Source organism: Myxocyprinus asiaticus, chromosome 36 (assembly GCF_019703515.2).
Source record: "Myxocyprinus asiaticus isolate MX2 ecotype Aquarium Trade chromosome 36, UBuf_Myxa_2, whole genome shotgun sequence".
NCBI classification, from domain to species: domain Eukaryota; kingdom Metazoa; phylum Chordata; class Actinopteri; order Cypriniformes; family Catostomidae; genus Myxocyprinus; species Myxocyprinus asiaticus.
The window spans coordinates 37962371-37982257 of NC_059379.1; the positions used below are offsets into that span (position 1 = coordinate 37962371).

The 19887-nt window shown below is 40.2% G+C and overlaps 1 protein-coding gene across 4 annotated transcripts in view; it reads left to right on the forward strand.

The window, feature by feature from the left end:
• The first annotated feature begins 784 nt into the window (after positions 1-784).
• p4ha1a (prolyl 4-hydroxylase, alpha polypeptide I a) overlaps positions 785-19887 on the forward strand; it is a 117010-nt gene continuing 97907 nt past the window's right edge. For all 4 annotated transcript variants that reach the window (XM_051674493.1, XM_051674494.1, XM_051674496.1 and 1 more), the window contains exon 1: positions 785-931. The gene's annotated coding sequence lies outside the window, so the exon portion shown is untranslated. The remainder of the gene's footprint in view (positions 932-19887) is intronic.

Below are 19887 nucleotides of genomic sequence, written 5' to 3' on the forward strand. Positions count from 1 at the left end.
TTTGCATTTCCTCAACCGTTTTATAATGTATTATTTTGTATTAATGGGTACATTTATTTATTTATTTAATTATTTGTATACCTCCTCGCACATTTAATGATTTATAGATTTATTTATGCACAATTATATGGATTAATTTACTTATGTATGTATTTGTGTATATATTTATTTATAATTTTTGCAGGTTTCGTCCTCCATAATAAAAACCTGCATAAAATGATGAGTAATTTCTATCTAATTTGACCCGTATAAAATGACTTTTATTGGTGTAACAATAAGGTCAGGTTGATTCAGTCATATTATATAGGACTTTTTTTTTTTTAATTAAACCAATTAATTAACATGTTACCATATGACACAGGTTTTATAAGTTACTTGACAAAACAACTTTTTTTGTACGAAAATGCTATTCTGTAAAGTGCCTTGAGTGCCAAATAAATTCCGTGATCATTCAGTAATCATTACCAAGATATATTCTAAATCAAATAACCGTAACCATCTGATACCATCATTGTAGCAATTCTACCGCGTCATACTTGTTGTGCATTTGATAAATAAACTGTGATTAGATTTTAAACGTTCCTCTCCTTCCCACACAGTTCATACTTATTAAACAGTTATCTACATATAATGGCTATATATATTTAAATATTTCACAACTAGATCACAATGCAAATGATAAAACACACGTGTTTTTCGTCATGCATGCGGTTGTGTTGCTTAGATGTGACTGTGGCGCATTTTCACTGTGTGAGCAGCAGATGGCACTACAGCACAGAACAAACCGTTTCTTCTGTAGCTCTTTCCACAGTTCAGCTGCTGTGAAATGTCCAGCTTTATAAAAGCAGACGAGCGGCTGAGGATAGAAGCAGAGAGGCGCAATTAATCGATTTATCAACATTTTGCTGCGACTCAAATCCAGGAAGGAACGGTAAGTTGACCTACTCATTATGCCTTCAAGTAAACATGTTTACAGACCATCGCAAACTAGCACTATCATGCACACGTACTCAAGAGACTCTAGAAATTTCCCACATATTTCCATAGTTTTCCCGTTCCGTGTGCTGCCATTGCTCGCTGCTTGTATTTTGTGGTAAAACGACAGTTCTCAATAAGTTTCCTTGTATTAAATCTATATTTTTTTTCGTGTATTTGGTATTGTAGATTTCACTAGTCGTTATTGAAAATCAAATCGCGTTCTGATTCCATCAATAACGCTGCGATCATGAAATAAGAATCTTTCTACATAGAGTTGGCTTGTGATATCAACCTCCGTGTACGCATGTAAAATATACTATCGGTTTTTTTTATTACACAAAGATATCCCAGCATATTCTTTCGTTTCTTTTTTTTTAATAAAGTTGACGCTGAAGCATATGTTTGGGCTCTGTATTTCTGTTCTGAGAATGTAAAGAACCAAATAAACAAAGTTTCGGTTTGTTTCAATGTAGGGAGAAGTTACTATGGTGTAGCAATAATAAAGTAGCAGTGTTTGACTCCAGTGCAGAAATCGGCTCATACACGGGGGGAGGGGAAAGGACGTGGCACTCAATCCACCCTCAGTTTACAAATACTTTAGTTAATGTACCAACATTGCAATAACAGTTAGCCGTTGGCAATAACATTTGAAGGAATTTAGAATTGAGATCAGTCCCTCTAACATCAGCTGACTGTGGCAGTACTATGGTACAGTGATGGTATCAGATGGTAATAACATGGTACTTTGATATGTTTATATTATTACCAGAAGACACACCATGGCATTTATATGGTACTACTGCACACTGTAAAAAATGAAAATGCAATTGTTACTGTAAGGAGCTAAGGAGGTTGATTCAGTCATGTTACATCAAAATATTCTTAGATGTCATGCAGCATGAAGCACATTTTGTGTTTTTACTACAAAAACACTGTGGTAACTTGGTAATAGCCATCTCTGTTATCAAGATAAATGAATAAATAAATGAAAGAATATGAACACACACACACACACACACGCACACTATTATCTCATGTATTTATAGATAATTATAGATAAATGTTTACAAATGTTTATTTATTTATTATAATTTGCAAAAATAATATAAATGCAATAACTATCAGATTTTGGAAACCATGGTTACCATGATCAATTTTTGTAAGCGATAGACCTCATTATAAGGGGAGTAGTCCTTCTCCATCTATTACATATGAATGACCACACTGAGGAACCTTCCCTCATTTAACCTAGGGCTACTAATTTTTTAAGGATTTCAGGAACTCCTGTTCTGCAAGTTTGTACTAGTTTCTCCTGGCATGCCAGTTTAGTTCAATCAAATGTTCTCATCGCATTCTTGCCTTTAAGGGTCAAAAGTCTTGATAAATGATAACTGTTTTAGTTAATATAATTTTAAACAGGTATTTGTTCATGTTTTCATAGATGGAGTCTACAGTTGTCTGTAAGCTACTGCTGTGCATTTGTGGTGTGAATTTCCTGAAGTGCTTATTGTAGCAGCTATTATTGCCCCAGCAGTTGGTCTGTTGTCTTGCATTCACAGCCTGTTTTTTGCCATTTCTGTGGCCAAATGGAAACATAGGTCAAGCTGCAGTCAGCAATAGGTTACTGTAGTTTAGTTTCAAAGAAAAATAATGATTGAGGAACAGCTTCTTGTCTTCTGTTAATCATCTAAGTTAAAGAAAAAGGAACGTTGGACTCTAAGTAATCAGCTAACTTTCTTTTAAATAAAACACATTCTTAAAACAAATAGCCTAAAACTCATCAGTTTTGTGGATGTCCTTAAATGGACAGCTGTTGATTTATAGTTCTTTGTCTTGAGTGTAAAAAGAGTAATTTCAGTAAAGTGAACTGTTTAACCCAACTTGAAAGCTATTGTATGAGTAGCATCCTAAACATTATCTCTCTTGAATATGCCACTGTTTTCTTTCCTGTGATTCAAAACTTACATAAACAAAAGTGTATAATGATCATACTGCATTGAAAAAAAGATGTTTATCTAAAAATGTGCTTTATGTGGTAACATCAGAATTAACTTCATTCAAGTCAAAAATATTTTTTTATATTGCTTAATCAGCCTGAATACATTTGTTCCCACAAACAAAACAACAACATTAGTCATTTTAAGTGTTACAAATTGTAAACATAGCTCCTACAAGGTGCACTCATAGCCCTTTTCCACGACACGTTTCATGGGCGGGTTCCTGGGCTGGTGCGAATTCTCGAACTGTTCTGCACGTTTCCACCACAGAAAAGGCCGTTCCGGGGCTACAAAAGCTAGCTGGTCTCTATGCAGGAACCGATTACATCAGGGGGCGGAGGGCAGGATAATGTTTCGTCACCAGGTAAAATTTTCCCAAACAACAACAGTAGCTACCGTCTGCAGCAAAGAGTACTTCTTTTCTCTTTAAAAACAATAATTAAAACCCTACAAAAGTATCAGACATCAAAAGCGTTCAAAACGAGCACTCTACTTGCGGTTTGGACTTTCCAGAGATCCGAGATAAACTAGAGAGATCGCAAAGGAAAAAAATGGTCTACGAGAACATACAGCACGGACCAACAATGTTTTTTTCAATACGTGTTTACACTATAAAAAAAGATATAAAATGATGAGTAATTTCTACTTAATTTGACTCATATAAAATGACTTTTATTGGTGTAACATAATGAGGTCAGGTTGATTCAGACGTACTATATAGGATTTTTTAAATTAAACCAATTAATTAACATGTTAGCTTTCCTTACACTTTTGTCATTTTATTTTGTGCATTGTTTTGTTCTGTAAGGGGATTTTTGACCAGCTACTCACTAAGTTCGGAAGTTCGCGGCTGTCTGTTAAGTAAACTGGTGGGATTCTCAATCAAGACGTAAACAATATTATATGCTATGGCAAAAATCCAAGTATAACCATCTGCTACACTAATGTTAATGATTCCACTGTTACAGTTTACAGAACTTAGAAAGTTAAGCCATAGTTCATGCAAAATAATGTAATTACATTGCCATCTACACTCAAGAGGACAGGTAATCTTGTTGAGCAATGTAAAAATGTTGGATTGCATTACTCCTTATTTTTAAACATGTCCTCAAAACTAGAATAAAAGCAAACACTGTGATGTGCCATGTTTGTTTGTGGGCAGGTGAGGTAGTCATGTGAAACTACCACTTAGCCTGTTACGTCGTCGTTCATTTCTCAAGTCAGTGGAAAAGCGAAGCCGGTTTATGATAGGCTCCAGATTGCCCCGGCCATAAACCAGCAGAGGACTGGCTCGGCACGAATACCAATCGCTATTTTGGTGGAAAAGTAAGTTTTTGCTCATTTAAAAAGTTTTTCACATAAAGACATGAAGAGCACTTTTTAGTAATATGTTTAAAGTAGTCCAATAGTAGTAGCTCAATTAAATCAGTTTAAATTTATATTGCGGGGGTCGCCCCTCATAGGCACTGCCATGTTGACAGCACATGACAAACTGCACGCAATTAACCGTGTTACGTTTACTCAATATAATGCTTTCAGCCAATGCTCAAACATAAAAGTTCATGTAAACAAAACAAGCAAACCAAAGACTATAGCAACAAAGACAATATACTTTCTACAGACAACAACGGAGCCCAAGTTAACAGTATAGTCCAAAGTGATGGTATGAATCAGCAGGATCCGCCAAAGGGCTCGCAAGTCGCAGCAGTCTGGGTGCAGTCCAGTGTGCAACAGTGCATGAAAATTAGTTCGAATTTAGTCTAATTCAAGGATATCTATTATAGGGATGTGTGTGGTAGTATGAGATGGATAATAACATTGACTAAAAGTAACAAAACAGAAGATACAATAAATAATCCTAGATATGAAGCGGCAGCATTTAGTAAACAAACTTTGTGCATTCATGATGATAGGTGTCAGTATAACGTCCAAAACCACTGGTCCTATTGGTACCAGTTTAAAATTGAGGTACACTAATTGTAGATGCATGAATTGTAATGTTGCGTACTAGGTAGTATGCAAATTGGTACACAGAAATGAGCAGATGAATATATAGGAAAAGCTATATAAATTAACTAGACACAACGTGATGAAAAAATCAAAAGTCATTGAGGAAAGGAAGAAGTTGTAATCTGCTCAGTTGTGCTGACCTGTTTACAAATGAAAGCCACAGGCTCACTGCATGTAATCATGCTGGAAACCCCTTTTTCTTTCACAGTGCCAGTGGTGTATTGAGTGGACTTGAGTGGCATTGCTGCTGTTGTTTAGGCTAGATCTGTCTGGCACAGAACGACTTGTCTCCCATTGTTGCTGTACATCTCAGTGCTCTGAACCAAAAATGAGCAATGACATTGCTGAAATACATACAACAGCTGTAAGAACTTCATTATTCTGTTAATGCATTAATGCTTAAGCTGCATGGATATCATTTACTTCCTTTTTTGTGAAAATGGTTTGTTGACCTCATCAGATTTTTTTTGTCAGTTCCTGATTTAATCTCCATTTTTGGTATTTTGTGTATATGTTTGTGGTTGTGTTTATTTGTATTTACTGTCTCAGAAAAAATATTTTGATTCTCCATTTATATCTCCATTTAGATATAAGGTCCCCATCTAGGCCATGGGTGCAACATCAATTAGGCTGGTTCCACACGCGTCAACAAACACTGCATACAAATAAAATCTTACAATGGAAGTCTATGAGGCATTTCCAGAGGGTCAATATTAATTCTTCCATACAGAAATGTGTGTTGTTTGAGCTCTAAAGTTGTCTAAATCCTCCTTTTAGCAGCGGGACTACTGTTCTAGGTGGATGAACATCTAATCATGTGTTACCTACATACTGTAATTCCTATATTAAAGGTGCACTCTGTGAATGTTTTTTTTTTTCTTTCTTTTTTCTAATTGCTGAACTTTAAAGAGAGAAATTAATAATATTTTTGAAAATATGTTTACTTTAGATTTGTTTTAGAAACTTGTAATGGCCAAACATATTTGGAATTACACAAATTTCCAAATAAAGTAAATCTGGAGCATTTTAAATATAATGTGGTCAGCGTATGTTAGCAATGCGTACTAACCAAACCAAACTCAGAGCACAGCTGTTCTGTATATAACACAAAATCAAAGCATGAGATGAAATTCATGTGTATCAAGCACAGACAAGTTCTGAGACTGCCGAAACACCATGTAATCCGACTTATGTTTGTTCTGAGTACATGTGTAAAACACTTCAAAATAGAGCTGCGCATATACGAGACATACGATACTCATAAACAGTTGCATGTTGCAGGTGCATATTTCACAGCATGCTCAAAAGTGAAACAATGATTGGTCAATAGCGAACTTCTAAAGTGAGCGTGATATGTCAGCTGTGGTGAAAATGCAAATAAGCCCATTTTTCAAAAAGCCCTAAAATATTTATATTAATAAATTGCTTTGTTGCCATAACACCACTGTTCGGATGATTATCAAAAAAATCACAAAGTGAAATATGATCTCTTTAAGAAAGACAAACATCTCATGTGTTCTGTTCACTGCTTCTGTAAGCCACAAACTTTGTATCAGCACTCTTACCTTCAGCTGTTTTTTTGTTTTAATGATAAAACTCAACATAAACAAACACAGACACACATGCAACGCGGCAACGTGCATCTCTCTCGAACTGGCACTCCCGATTCAGGGCCGGCCGTGTGTCCTCACGGCCCAGCCCTGCCCTCCTCCTTGTCACTGGGTGCAACCGTCTTCATGGAGTTGTCAACTGCCGAACGGTGTAGCCTAATCATTAGCAAGGCAGCAAACATTAGCAACTTCTTACAGTCTGACTCTACATTTCCACTGCAGGGCACCAGACTAAAAAATGACTTGGGAGACATTGGCTCCTAAACTGAAACATTAAGGCTGTTTTTAGTCACCAAATCACAGAATTGCTCAATTTAGATTGCTGTTCAGAAACCAGATTGAAAGCCGAAGAAAAGGAAGACCCATTAATCTGAGATATAATAAACAGTATATATAGTTGAGAAGATAAGTTTGCATTCCCTTTTGTCTCAGATGTTCACACCCCTGTCATAATTTATACAAATACAAGAGATAAAAATCTTACAAAGATTATCCCATTCTACCATATCAAACGCCTTTTCGGCGTCGAGTGAGATGGCAGCGATCGGAGTCTGATCATTCGCCACTGACCACATGATATCAATGAAATGCCTAATGTTATCAGAAGAGCTGCGCCGAATAAACCCCACCTGATCTATATGTATAAGAGATGTCATAAATTCTGACTAACCGATTAAAAAAGTTTTTACAACATTTTTACGTCTAGCTGGATTAGGGAAATTGGATGGTAACTCTTACACTCGCTTGGATATTTGTGCTTTTTAAGAATCTGACTGATTCGGGCTTGTGTCATGGTTGGTGGAAGCTTTCCATTCTTTAATGATTCCATATGAACTTCTAACAAAAGTGGAGCCAGTTCTGTAGCATAAGATCTAAAAAATTCAGCAGCAAAGCTGTCTAGCCCCAGAGCCTTGCCAGTAGGCAAGGCCTTAATTACCTCACTAAGCTCCTCCAAGTTTATCTCAGAATCAAAAGTATTTGTTTGCTCAGTTGTCAGTTTAAGGAGTTCTAATTGTTCCACAAAGTTTCTAATATCTTCATCAGTAGACGAAGACATGGAACTATAGAGATCAAGATAGAATTCTTTAAAAGCATTATTAATATCAATGGCTGAGGTAAATATTTTACCACCAGCAGATTTCACTGAGGGAATGGTAGAAAAAGACTCTCTCTGCTTTATATATCTAGCCAAAATCTTCCCTGCTTTGTCCCCCAACTCAAAGTATGACTGTCTTGCCCTGAATAGCCAAAACTCCACCTTCCGCGACAAAATAGTATTATATCTGTATTTCAATCAGGTCAATTCTCTGAGGCCATCAGACGACATTCGGCGCTTCAGCTCTGCCTCGGGACTTTTAATATTCCCTTCCAACTCCACGAGTTCTTGTGCTTTGGATTTTTTGGTGAATGAGGCATTCTGTATGATCTGCCCTAAGAACCACCTTAAGTGCCTCCCAAGCCACACCCACAGAGGACCAGTTGATCTCCATATAAACATTGATTTCAGCCTTTAACATTTGTTGGAATTCAGGATTTTGCAAAAGGGATACATTAAAGCGGCAACTATATGATTTATGTTTCTCTGTATGTGGCAACGTCTCTAAACTCACCAGGGCGTGATCTGAGAATAAGATGTTTCCAATTGAGCAATGAACAGATGAAATGAGGGACTTAGATGAAAAAAAAAATCTATTCTAGAATAAATCTTATGGACTGATGAAAAAAATGTATAGTCCCTACCAGATGGGTTCAAAAGTCTCCAAATATCTGTAAGACCAAGATTTTTACATATCCTGTGAAGCGTCAGTGTTGCTCTAGGGGGCTTACACACTTTTGCTTCACTATGATCAAGGACTGAGTACATCAATAGATTAAATTCTCCTCCCAATATTATATCATGAGGGGTGCCAGCGGCTTGCAACGTCCCTTCAATATCTATAAAAAAAAAGCCCTGATCATCAGCGTTAGGTGCGTAAATATTATCCAGAATCAACCTTTGCCCCTGAATTTCTGCTAAAACAATAATGATTCTTCCTAATTCATCTTTAATCTGTTTCAGACATTTGAATTGTAGATACTTATCAGTGTAATGACTCCCCTGCTCTTACTTGAGCCAGCACTAAAGAAAACATGTCCACCCCATATCTTCCTAAAATTTTCATCATATTTCTTACATTTAAGAGAAAATTCTTTTTATGGGGTGCCCCAACCCATTCACATTCCACGTGGAGAGGGACAATCCACTGATATTAACATTCTACATTTTGACATATTAGAAAAAATAGAGTGTGTGTCAAAAATAAAATTGTAAAGACCACATCCCACATTAGTGCAACAATCAAACCCCGAACTTCCCCCTGAACCAAACAAACAGAAAAAAGACAAATGTGTGCATTGACCCAGCGCACGACAGCGCCATCCGGCGTCCATCCCTCTAAACTCAAACAGTCCATGTACACCTATGAGAGCCCCCGTGACAACTTTGCCGTCGGATTGCTCAAGTCCGGTGTTTCTATACAAATTTTGTAAAACAGAATTACACAACAGAAGATAATCTATAAAACAAACTCCAGCCAATAGGCAGAATAAACACAACATGTAGATTCATCCACATAACTGTCTCAAAGGTGTGTTCCTCCACAAAACCTACTCCAGCCACTAGCGGAACCAGCACACACACACAAAAAAAAGTCAGTTCAGTTTCCTCGGACAATCAAACAAATGTTCAGTGAGCCGGCCCATTCAACTGCTACATGAGTGCAACAAATGTCCCAATCACTCCAATGTCCTGCAAGAAATACTCCACAAAACACACTCCAACCAATAAGAAGCATAAGCACAAAGAACATGCAGATTCATCCACAACACTTTCCCGAAGGAGTGCTGCTACACAAAACAAACACCAGCTTCCTCGGACGATCAAGTGGATATTCAGTCGGTTCACTTGGCTGCAACGTGAGAACCACAAAATAATGAAGGACATTGCTTGCTGGGGACATGTAAATACTTTACGGCTATCTTTAGTATCTATTCTAAATTTGGCCGGGAACATTAGTGCAAAAGCAACCTTCCATTGATGTAAGAGTTTCTTGCACTTCTTGAATCGATCACGCTTCTCTCTTGTCGAATTTGCAAAATCTGGAGGTTAGAAAGAAAATGCTGTGGTCCTCATCGCCTTGCGTAACACGAGATCTTTATCGGATGATCTCAGAAATTTGGCCAGAATCGATCGGGGCCTGTCTCCCTCAGCGGATCGCCGAGCCGGGACCCTGTGAGCTCACTCAATTTCCACCTTGGTCGCTAGGGAATTAGCAGCTAATTCCCTCTCCAATGACTTCAGATAATCTATCAATTAGCTTGAGCACATAAGCATCTTTCAATGTCTCCAGAGCCCGAGGATTTTGAATTCTTTGCCATATTGTCTTCCTAGAACAATTCTGGATCAGGGTGTATCGAATCTCACCAGTTTACGACACAAAAAGTATCAAAACAAAGTGCGCAGAGCTCGCCGTTCACATGTCTGAACCTCATATGGCATCACGTGACTCTCCCAACATTTACTTTCCTAATCTGTCACATATGATTGACTGTCACTATATGGCAAAGAAGAAATGCTTTAATTATGGTTACGACGTCAGGAAGTGAGTGATGTCATGTACACGCTATGGAACACAGAACACCGTAACCACACCTGCTGCTTAAAGTCCCTATTATGAATGACACAAAGTTTTTGCTTTATATGATGCCATGAAAGAACATGTGCGCTGCAGAATATTCAGTGTGAGCCCGCATACCCTTAATAATGCATTTTGTCATTGCTTTGTATAAATTAGGTAGCCGCAAATAGTATCATGTATAAACATACATACGCACCATATCTCGCGCATGAGCGCAAGGTATTTTGGAATACAATTGAGAAAGTATTCAGATTCAAACTTTTACATGGCTAATATTTTTCTTTTAATATGATTATTTTAGGTCTACACCACCTCCTTCAATCGTATGGAAATTTCATTCAGATCCAGCTCAGTCGGATCATTTTTGTGTTTACATGAAGGCTTTTCAATCCGATTGAGCTATCAGTCGGATTCTAAATTGATTATTTGGTTGCATGTAAACGTGGCCACTGACGGCTGATTCGCTGAGAAAGTGAATCTTATTCAAACTGCTAACCTGAGCTCCTGAGTTCAAACCCTCAGTTCTTTTCGGGTGATTCATGAAAAAGACCCGATTCAAAAGAGTCATTTGGTCACGACTCTCGCACTGGATTTGTTGTTGCGTGCAGTGCAGCGAGCTCATCAGAAACAGAACGGGTGAAAAGCAGTGCAAGACACCTGCACACTCTAAAGATGTATTCAATAACTCACAAGATGATATCTGACGCAACCGCATATGAACGCACACAACCCGACTGTCGCCATTTGCGACTAGATTTAAAATTATTGTCACAATCAATTATTTTTGGTCACATTTGTGACCATTTTAGTCGCAGTCTGGAGCCCTGCACTGGCACGTTGTGAGCGAAGCTGAGCAAGCATTTTCAATTCATTCCTATTGAAGCCGAGCGCCAAGCTCGCGAGGTGGACTGTAGGATTGACAGCGGTGCGGAGCAAGCTGTTTCCTAGTGTTGTGAGTGGCTTTGAGTGGATTTCTTCCGTGCCAGTGGAAATGTAGCCTGAGAAAGCCAAACTGCTTGCGTTTTGTTTTAGCGACATATACCTTATCGTCTAGATGCAGAACATAAATATTGAAAATTACTCAAAAGCCTAACATCGATATCTGGGATTTTTTTTATTGCGATAGGATATCGAGATTGTTTTATCGCCCAGCCCTACCGTCAAGCTCAAATAATTACATAAAAGAACCTTTAAAGCACCATTAAATTAGTCCATATGACTCATGCATTTTATTCAAAGACTCTTGAAGACACACATATTGTGAATCACAAAAGGCTGTTTAATGAGAAAATATACAGTCTGCATGAGCAGCTTTACTGAATGAGCGCCGCTCTGTTGACACACACACATATGGACACACATGGGCCAGTGATGCGCTGCTATTTTCAGCTCTCAGAGTGTCACGCAATATGTGATGCATCGTGAAATCTGAAACCATTTATTACAGATGAAATATCATGTGCAGGCAGATACGATCCAGGTTTTATTGGAGCAGGCTCAGCAGGGTCATATAATGAAAAACTGTCTATTAGTAGCATGTAAAGGTGGTTATACACAGGATGTGGTAACCGTGAGTTCCCTATTAATTTTAGGATGGGTAAATAGGTGTCAGGTGGCAAAACAGAGATGCCTCCGCTTGTCAAGCCTTTCACGAGAATTCAATTGTATTTTCATGCAGGACTGTTTGTGGCACACACTGCAAAAGATAAAATCTTTTCGCTGCTGCAGCATGTCATTGACCAGTAATCAACTGGTTAGTTCCCTTCAGAACAGTATGAAATCACTCCCTATTCTGTAGCATTTACTATAAAAAGAATGAATTAACGAGTGAGTGTTTTCCTTCACAGCCAATGTCTGCCCACCTGTCACATTTATTTAAGCGTTCTATTTGTGGTTAAACTGTTTATGGATAAATGACACATTTTATGGAGATACAAAAGCAATATTAACATAATATATATCGTAATCGGGGAAGAAGGCAACAACAATGAACTTGCGTTGATCAATGGATGCAAACCATTTTGAATAATGACACAGAAAGCGGAACACAGCAGTCCATCCATCTATCTACTGTATCTATGCATCAATCCATCCAGTCATTTTATCTTATGTAGGCTCGTGGGGTGAGCTCGGCTGCATAAAATTTCTTTATTTCAAAGTGCGGTATCTTTCCCTTTTATCTTGCATGCTCCGCTCCTTGTCTGTTGCGAGAAGGTTTGTGTAATATGAGGCGGACACATTAGGTATTAATATATAATGATAATCGATTCTTACATTTCAAAATGGATGCATCAAAACTTCTTTGATAGGTCATTGCACCGCAATGCATCGATGCATTTTTCCACCCCTACTTATAACATACATTGAGAATGGCATCAGAGGAGCATTTTACCATATGTTGAATGAGAAGTGGTGGTAGAGTCATGAGGCAAATATAAGGGGGCAATGAACCCCCTAGCCCCCCTTTAAGCCCTAAGTATACTTTGGCCAGATGAGAACGCTCAGCATTTGCACACAGGATGCGTGACGCAAATCTTGTCAGCAGCAGAGTACGCGAGCACTATACTCGTGCGGCCTGATCAACATCTTTGAATGCGCAGCATGTGCGTGGAATTATTTGCACGAATTAGTGAATACACAAGGTGAATCCACAAGGTGGCAATTGACCTGTTTCAGTGACATCACTTTTCCCTGCAGCCGCCATATTTGTGACCATCAGCGAGAGGAAACAATGGTGGTGAATGGAAAAACACCCGAGATACGAGATCAAGAAAAACATCAAAGAATTCTTTTGGTCCATGCCAAGTCCCAGGAAAAGTTCATACAGGTCTGAAGACAGCACAAATATTGGCAAATTGAACTTTCGCGGACAATGAAAGATATTTTATCAATGATTCATCTCCGTGCACCGGCGAGTCTGACGCTTGGCCAGCGATGGCACACACCCACCTGTACATCACCGTAAACATCTCTCATTCAGAAGTTACAAATGTTTTTGTGTTGTTTTCTTGTCTGATTGTCACAGTATTAAAAAACATCTGTGATGATCCTGTCTGTATGAATATAAGAGCTTTTTTTAACTCCTGAAGAAGGCTTTTGTCACATCCAACAGCGCAGTGCATTGAAGGTATGTGGAATATTGGTCACAAACATGGCGGCACGGTCATACAGTGTCATCACATGTAACAGGTCAATACTCAGGTTTGAGCTGTTGCTGTCACGAAGAAACACTAGAAGAAGATTTAAAGTGTGACATAATCATGCAGTTGCAAATTGCGTATTACCGTTTGCATTTTTGTTTACACAAAGTACAAAGTCTTCCAAATTTCAATTGGAAAAGCAAAGTCCATTTGCAATTGCATTTCTTATGTCTTATGACCCTGTCATATTGAAAAAGCAATATTAATTACCCCGTTTGATATTTCACTTCCTCGGCATCCCGTATGGAGCCTGCCAAAATTCAAATGGAATTGCAATTCCCTTTGAACTTGCATTTCCGATGCCATACACAGACATCTGTCAATCAGTTTTGGGGGTGGGAGTTTATACTGTGGGGTGTGGTTGTAATTGAAAGTGATGTCAGTCACAATTGACCGCATTTTAGAGCACCTACCGCCTTGCTGTCGACAGCCAAGAAGGAGATGTGCGTTTGTGTACATTATTTAAATTTTCCACTAAATATAGGAAATGATGCTGAGTGACAATAGTGATTCTCTGAAAACAATACACACTAGTGATGTTACAGACACTGAAGCTTCAAGGCGTGTATAGTGTATGCAGCGCATTTCCAATGAAGCCCTGTATCAAAGCGTGGATTGGATTAAGTGATGAGCTGTTTCCTTACAAAAGTAGTATATTCAGCATCTTCTCCATACCCATTCAAAAAGAACGTCCTCTTGTCTCCTTGCCAGTGTACCGCCCATATGTCTATCATATATCCTGTCTTACAAATAGTATAAAAAAACACAAAATAATTAGAACACACTATTTAATTGCCTCAAACAACTCTGTTAGTCATTTTTATGTATTATTATTATTATTATTATTATTATTATTATTACACTTAACATTGTAAGGCTTTTATTTGTGCATAAAGGGTTAAAACCTTAACAGGTGCTCCATCCAACGGAGTTGCGCACCTGGGTTTATGACTGCTTTATATTTGACCAACCACTGGATGGTTTTTGACATTCCCGAACCTTTGAAACTTTTCCCGAAACACTCCGCAGAAAGCATCAGAGCTTCACTCAGCATCATTTCCCATCCCTAGTGGAAAGTTTAAATAATGTACACAAACATCTCCTCCTTGCCCATCGACAGCAAGGCGGCAGGTGCTCTAAAATGCGGTCGATTGTGACTGACGTCACTTCCAATTACAAACACGCCCCACAGTATAAACTCCCACCCCCAAAACTGATTGACAGGTGTCTCCGTAAGGCATCGGAAATGCAAGTGCAAAGGGAATTGCGATTCCATTTGAATTTTGTCAGGCTCCACACGGGACACAGAGGAAGTGAATTAGCAAATGGGGTAATTAATATAGCTTTTTTCAATATGACAGGGTCATAACTCGGAAGACATAAGAAATGCAATTGCAAATGGACTTTGTACGTTTGTGTAAATTAAAATGCAAATGGTAATTTGCAATTGCATTTGGATTATGTCCCAATTTATGCGTCTGTGGTAATGGGGGCGTGGTCGTGTGTCTGTTTACGTGAGAGAGGGAGTGGTGTGGCCCGTCGAGCTGGATGACATTATTTCTAACAGCTGTTTCTTGTTACAATTATAGTGGGGAGAGACTTTAAAAGCAGCCAAAACACGCCAGAGAGGGGAGAGAGAATGAGTGTGCAGCATTGGCGTCTGTTATATTGAGTGTTTGTTATATTGAGTGTTGTGAAGAAGTTTGTTTATTTTGAGAGTGAATTATTGAACTGAGTGAAAAGTCTGAAAAGAGTGCATCTGCTGCACATGAAAGCAAAGAGAATAAAAGCCTACCAGAAACGCGTCGCTGCTCCCCATCTCCTCCTACCATACCCGAACTTTTAAACTGTTACACTGGTGCTGAAACCCGGGAGCTTGTGGAAAGTTTTACATCATCATGGAGTCTTCACCACTGGCCGAAGTGATCCAGACCCTCGCCGGCATCCAACCGAATCAACACCAGGCCCTTGTCGAGCTGTGGCTGGAGCAGGAGCAGTGTTTTCAATTCCTGCTCCAGGCCCAAGCGGAAGACCGGCAGGCGTTTCGGAGCCTGATCACACATGATCACTCTGGTTAAAATGAGCCCTGCTGACGATCCAGAGGCCTACCTTGATCTGTTCGAGAAGACGGCCAAGATGTGGAGATGGCCGCCGGACCAGTGGGTGGCCCGCTTACTGACATTGCTCTCCGGGGAAGCACAACTAGTGGCTCAACAACTCCCCGCCACTAACCTCCTCGTGTATGCCGATCTAAAGAGAGCCATCATGCAATGGGTCAGTCGTAGTCCAAAACAGATTCGCCAACACTTCCGTTTCCTGAGGCTGGGAAGGCATGCCCACCTTTTCACCTTCGCACAGCAGCTCCGAGACACCTGCCGGAAATGGTTGCTGGCTGAGTGGACCCACGGCTCCCAGGACATCGTAGATCTGGTGTCACTGGAGCAGTTCATCTCCCAGCTTCCTCGTGGCATGTGGCCGAGTGGGTCCAGTGTCACCGTCCAGCGTTGCCAGAGGATGCGGTCCAGTTGGCAGAGGACTACATGACAGCATTCTCTTTCACTGTCTCTCTCTCTCCTTCCCCAAAACCCCGCCCCTGCCCATCATCTTTCCATCCCATCCCTGCCCCCAGGAGACAGGGCAGTACCATGCCCAAATCTCTTCCCCCTGCTAACCCTTGCTCTCTCTGCTATCCCTCCCAGTTTGGCGAGCCCAGTCCCACGGGTGTGGTAGGGAAACCTGGGCCGGTCTGTTGGAGCTGCGGGGAGCCAAGGCACTTCCATGACCGGTGTCCAGTATTGGAGGTGGGCACTCTGGTCCGGGTCCCCGACGCTCCACAGGCCGCCCCCGATCTAGCTGGGGCATATCAGATACCAGTGAGTACCCAGGAGGATACATATCAAGCTTTGGTGGATTCGGGCTGTTCCCAAACATCCATCCACCAACGCTATTGGGCACAAATAAATGGGTGAAGGTGTGGTGTGTGCACGGGGATATTCACACGTATCCGGTGGTTACCACTGAGATACTATTCAGAGTCGAGGCCATGGTTAATTTCCGCCTCACCCATCCGCTGATTTTGGGGATGAATTGGCCTAATTTTAAGAATTTTTTGAGGGAAATTTGTGCGGATGAGTCCTGTGAAATAATGTCTCAGTGTGTGACATGCGATGGCTGGAGAGGTGGTGTCAAGGCTGTCTACGTCTGCTTTGCATCAAGATGACGCAAGGGAGGAGTTCCCCACCCTCAGGGAATTCCCTGAAGGGGATTTCCCTTTAGAGCAGTCACGTGATGAGTCCCTCAAACACTCATTTGACCAAGTGAGAATAATCGATGGTCAACAGCTCCAGCCTAACGTTGCGCTCACATACCCATATTTTTCAGTTATTAAAGATCGGTTGTATCGAGTGATGCAGGACACTCAAACAAAAGAGAATACAACCCAGTTATTAGTACTGAAGAGCCGTTGGGAAGCTCTCTTCCAGGCAGCTCACCATAATCCAATGGCCGGCCGTTTAGGACAGGAAAAAACACAACTGAATAATGTCCCAGTTTTTTTGGACGGGCATTCACGAGGATGTTCGCAGGTGGTGTGCGGTGTGCCGTGAATGTCAGTTAGTGAATCCACTGGCCACCCCAAAAACGCCATTGCGCTCTCTACCGTTAACTGAGGTCCCCTTCGAAATGAATGAATGAATGAACATTACATTTATATAGCGTTTTTCTGATACTACACTCAAAGCGCTTTACAAAGTAAACAGGAGACTCTCCTCAACCACCACCAGTGTGCAGCATCCACCTGGATGATGCGACGGCAGCCAAAGTGTGCCAGTACGCTCACCACACACCAGCTATTGGTGGAGAGGAGAGAGTGTAATGATAGAGCCAATTAATGGATGGGGATTATTAGGAAGCCATGATTGATGAGGGTCAATGAAAGAATTGGTATGGACCTCATTGGGCCATTAGAACGGACCACACGCAGACATAGCTTTGCATTAGTTCTATGGACTGTGCAACGCGATACATGCTGCGCAACATCTCAGCACGTAGTGTTGCGGAGGCACTCTTCAGAATAATCTCCCAAGTGGGGATTCCAAAAGAAATCCTCACTGATCAAGGCACTACATTTATGTCACAAACACTATGCAAACTGTACAAATTATTAGGTCTTAAATCGATTTGCACCAGTGTTTACCACCCACAAATGGATGGGTTGGTGGAACGATTTAATAAAACCCTGAAAATCATAATCTGTAAATTCGTACACGAGGATGCTAGAAATTGGGATAAGTGGCTTGAGCCCCTGTTATTTGCAGTGCGAGAGGTCCCACAAGCCTCCACAGGGTTTTCCCCATTTGAGCTGCTATATGGGCATCGGCCACACAGCGTGCTCGACGTCAAACGGGAAACTTGGGAGGAGGGATCTTTAAACAGTAAAAGCAAAGATACGTTCAGTTCAGTACGTTCTTGATCTTAGAGCAAAACTCCACACTTTGGATCAATTAACACAGGGGAAATTGCTCCAAGCTCAGGAACGTCAAAGCCAGCTGCATGACAGGGGCACTCGACTATGGGAATTCGCACCGGGAGTTAAAGTGCTTGTATTGCTGCCCACATCAAGCTATAAATTACTCGCCAAATGGTAAGGGCCCTTTGTGGTCACACGGTGAGTTAGAGATCTCGATTATGAGGTTAAGCGAACGGATAGGGGCGGGGCACGTCAAGTTTACCACCTCAATCTCCTAAAAGCTTGGAGGGAGGCGGTCCCTGTGGCCTTGGCGACAGTAGTTCCTGGGAGGGCAGAGCTTGGCCATAGGTGACGCTCAAACCTAATCAGTTCACTCCGGTCCCGTGTGGAGACCACCTCTCACTGTCACAGCTCACAGAGGTTGTAAGCGGAATTCGCAGACGTGTTCTCGCCTCTCCCCAGTCGCACGAACCTCATAGAGCACCACATCGAGTCCACCCCGGGGGTGGTGGTTCGTAGCCACCCCATCGCCTTACTGAACACAAAAAAAGGTAGTTTAGGAAGAATTAGAGTCAATGCTCGAAATGGGCGTAATAGAAGAGTCACACAGCGATTGGGTCAGCCCGGTGGTTCTGATACCTAAGAGCGACGGGACGGTATATGTTCATTTCAACATATAAATTTTTTAAATCAAGTTGTATTAGTTAACATTCATTAATGCACTATGAACTAACAATGAACAATAGTATTTTTATTAACTAACATTAACAAAGATTAATAAATGCTGTAACAAATATATTGTTAATTGTTTATCCATGATAACTAATGCATTTACCAATTTGATAGTAATCTTAACCAACTGTTTTGAAGATTTAAATCTTACCCAATTAAATGAGATCAGAGCTGTATAATAAAAATGAAATAACTTGTAACTTGTAATATTTAACGCTAAAATATCAGGTAACTAAATTGACCTTTGTAATTTTGAAGAATTGTAGAAATGGGTTGAAAAATCTGGATGAATTGCAGTTTATCTAAACACCCAGAAGATGGCAGCAGATAGATGCCTTGAAGATTTGTAGTACTCTACACATTGACAGCTATGCAGATATACTGTAAATGCCCTACTGCTGACATTATGACAGTCTGCAAACCATTCCAGCTTAAAGGAATAGTTCACCCAAAAATGAAAATTCTCTCATCATTTACTCACTGTTGTGCCATCCCAGATGTGTGTGACCTTTTTTTTTTCTGCATAATACAAACGAAGATTTTTTTTTAAATATATCAGCTCTGTAGGTCCATATGGATCGTGGTTCATATGGATATGGGTTGTATGGATTACTTTTATGCTGCCTTTATTTGTTTTTTGGAGCTTCATTTTTTCAAGTTTTGAACCCTGATGACATGCATTGTATGGACCTGCAGAGCTGAGATATTCTTCTAAAAATCTTTGTTTGTGTTCAGCAGAGGAAAGAAAGTTATACACATCTGGGATGTCATGAGGGTGAGTAAATGATGAGAGAATTTTCATTTTTTGCTGAACTATTCCTTTGAATACTTTAAAGAGGTCAGAATGATAATGTAGCATGCAGAATTACTTGAATGTGCTTATAATTATAATTCATTATACTTCAGTGTTTGGCAGTGTTTGAATTGAGTCAGAGCTCTTGGGGGGTCCACTTGCAACGACACCACGCCCCCCAAACCCCCCCCCCCCAATACAGCTAATCATTGTCACCGTTATAATAATAGATTGATAAAATATTTATCACACTATTACCTACTTTCTCTTGGGTTTCTCTAACAAATCAACAGGGCACCAAATATATACTTGACCACAAACATCACATACATAGTTTACCTGATTCAGCTGAGCATTTGTTCTGGAGATGCCCAACGCTTCAAATAGTTTCTCTGCTGTAACTCGCTATGTTGTCTCTGCTC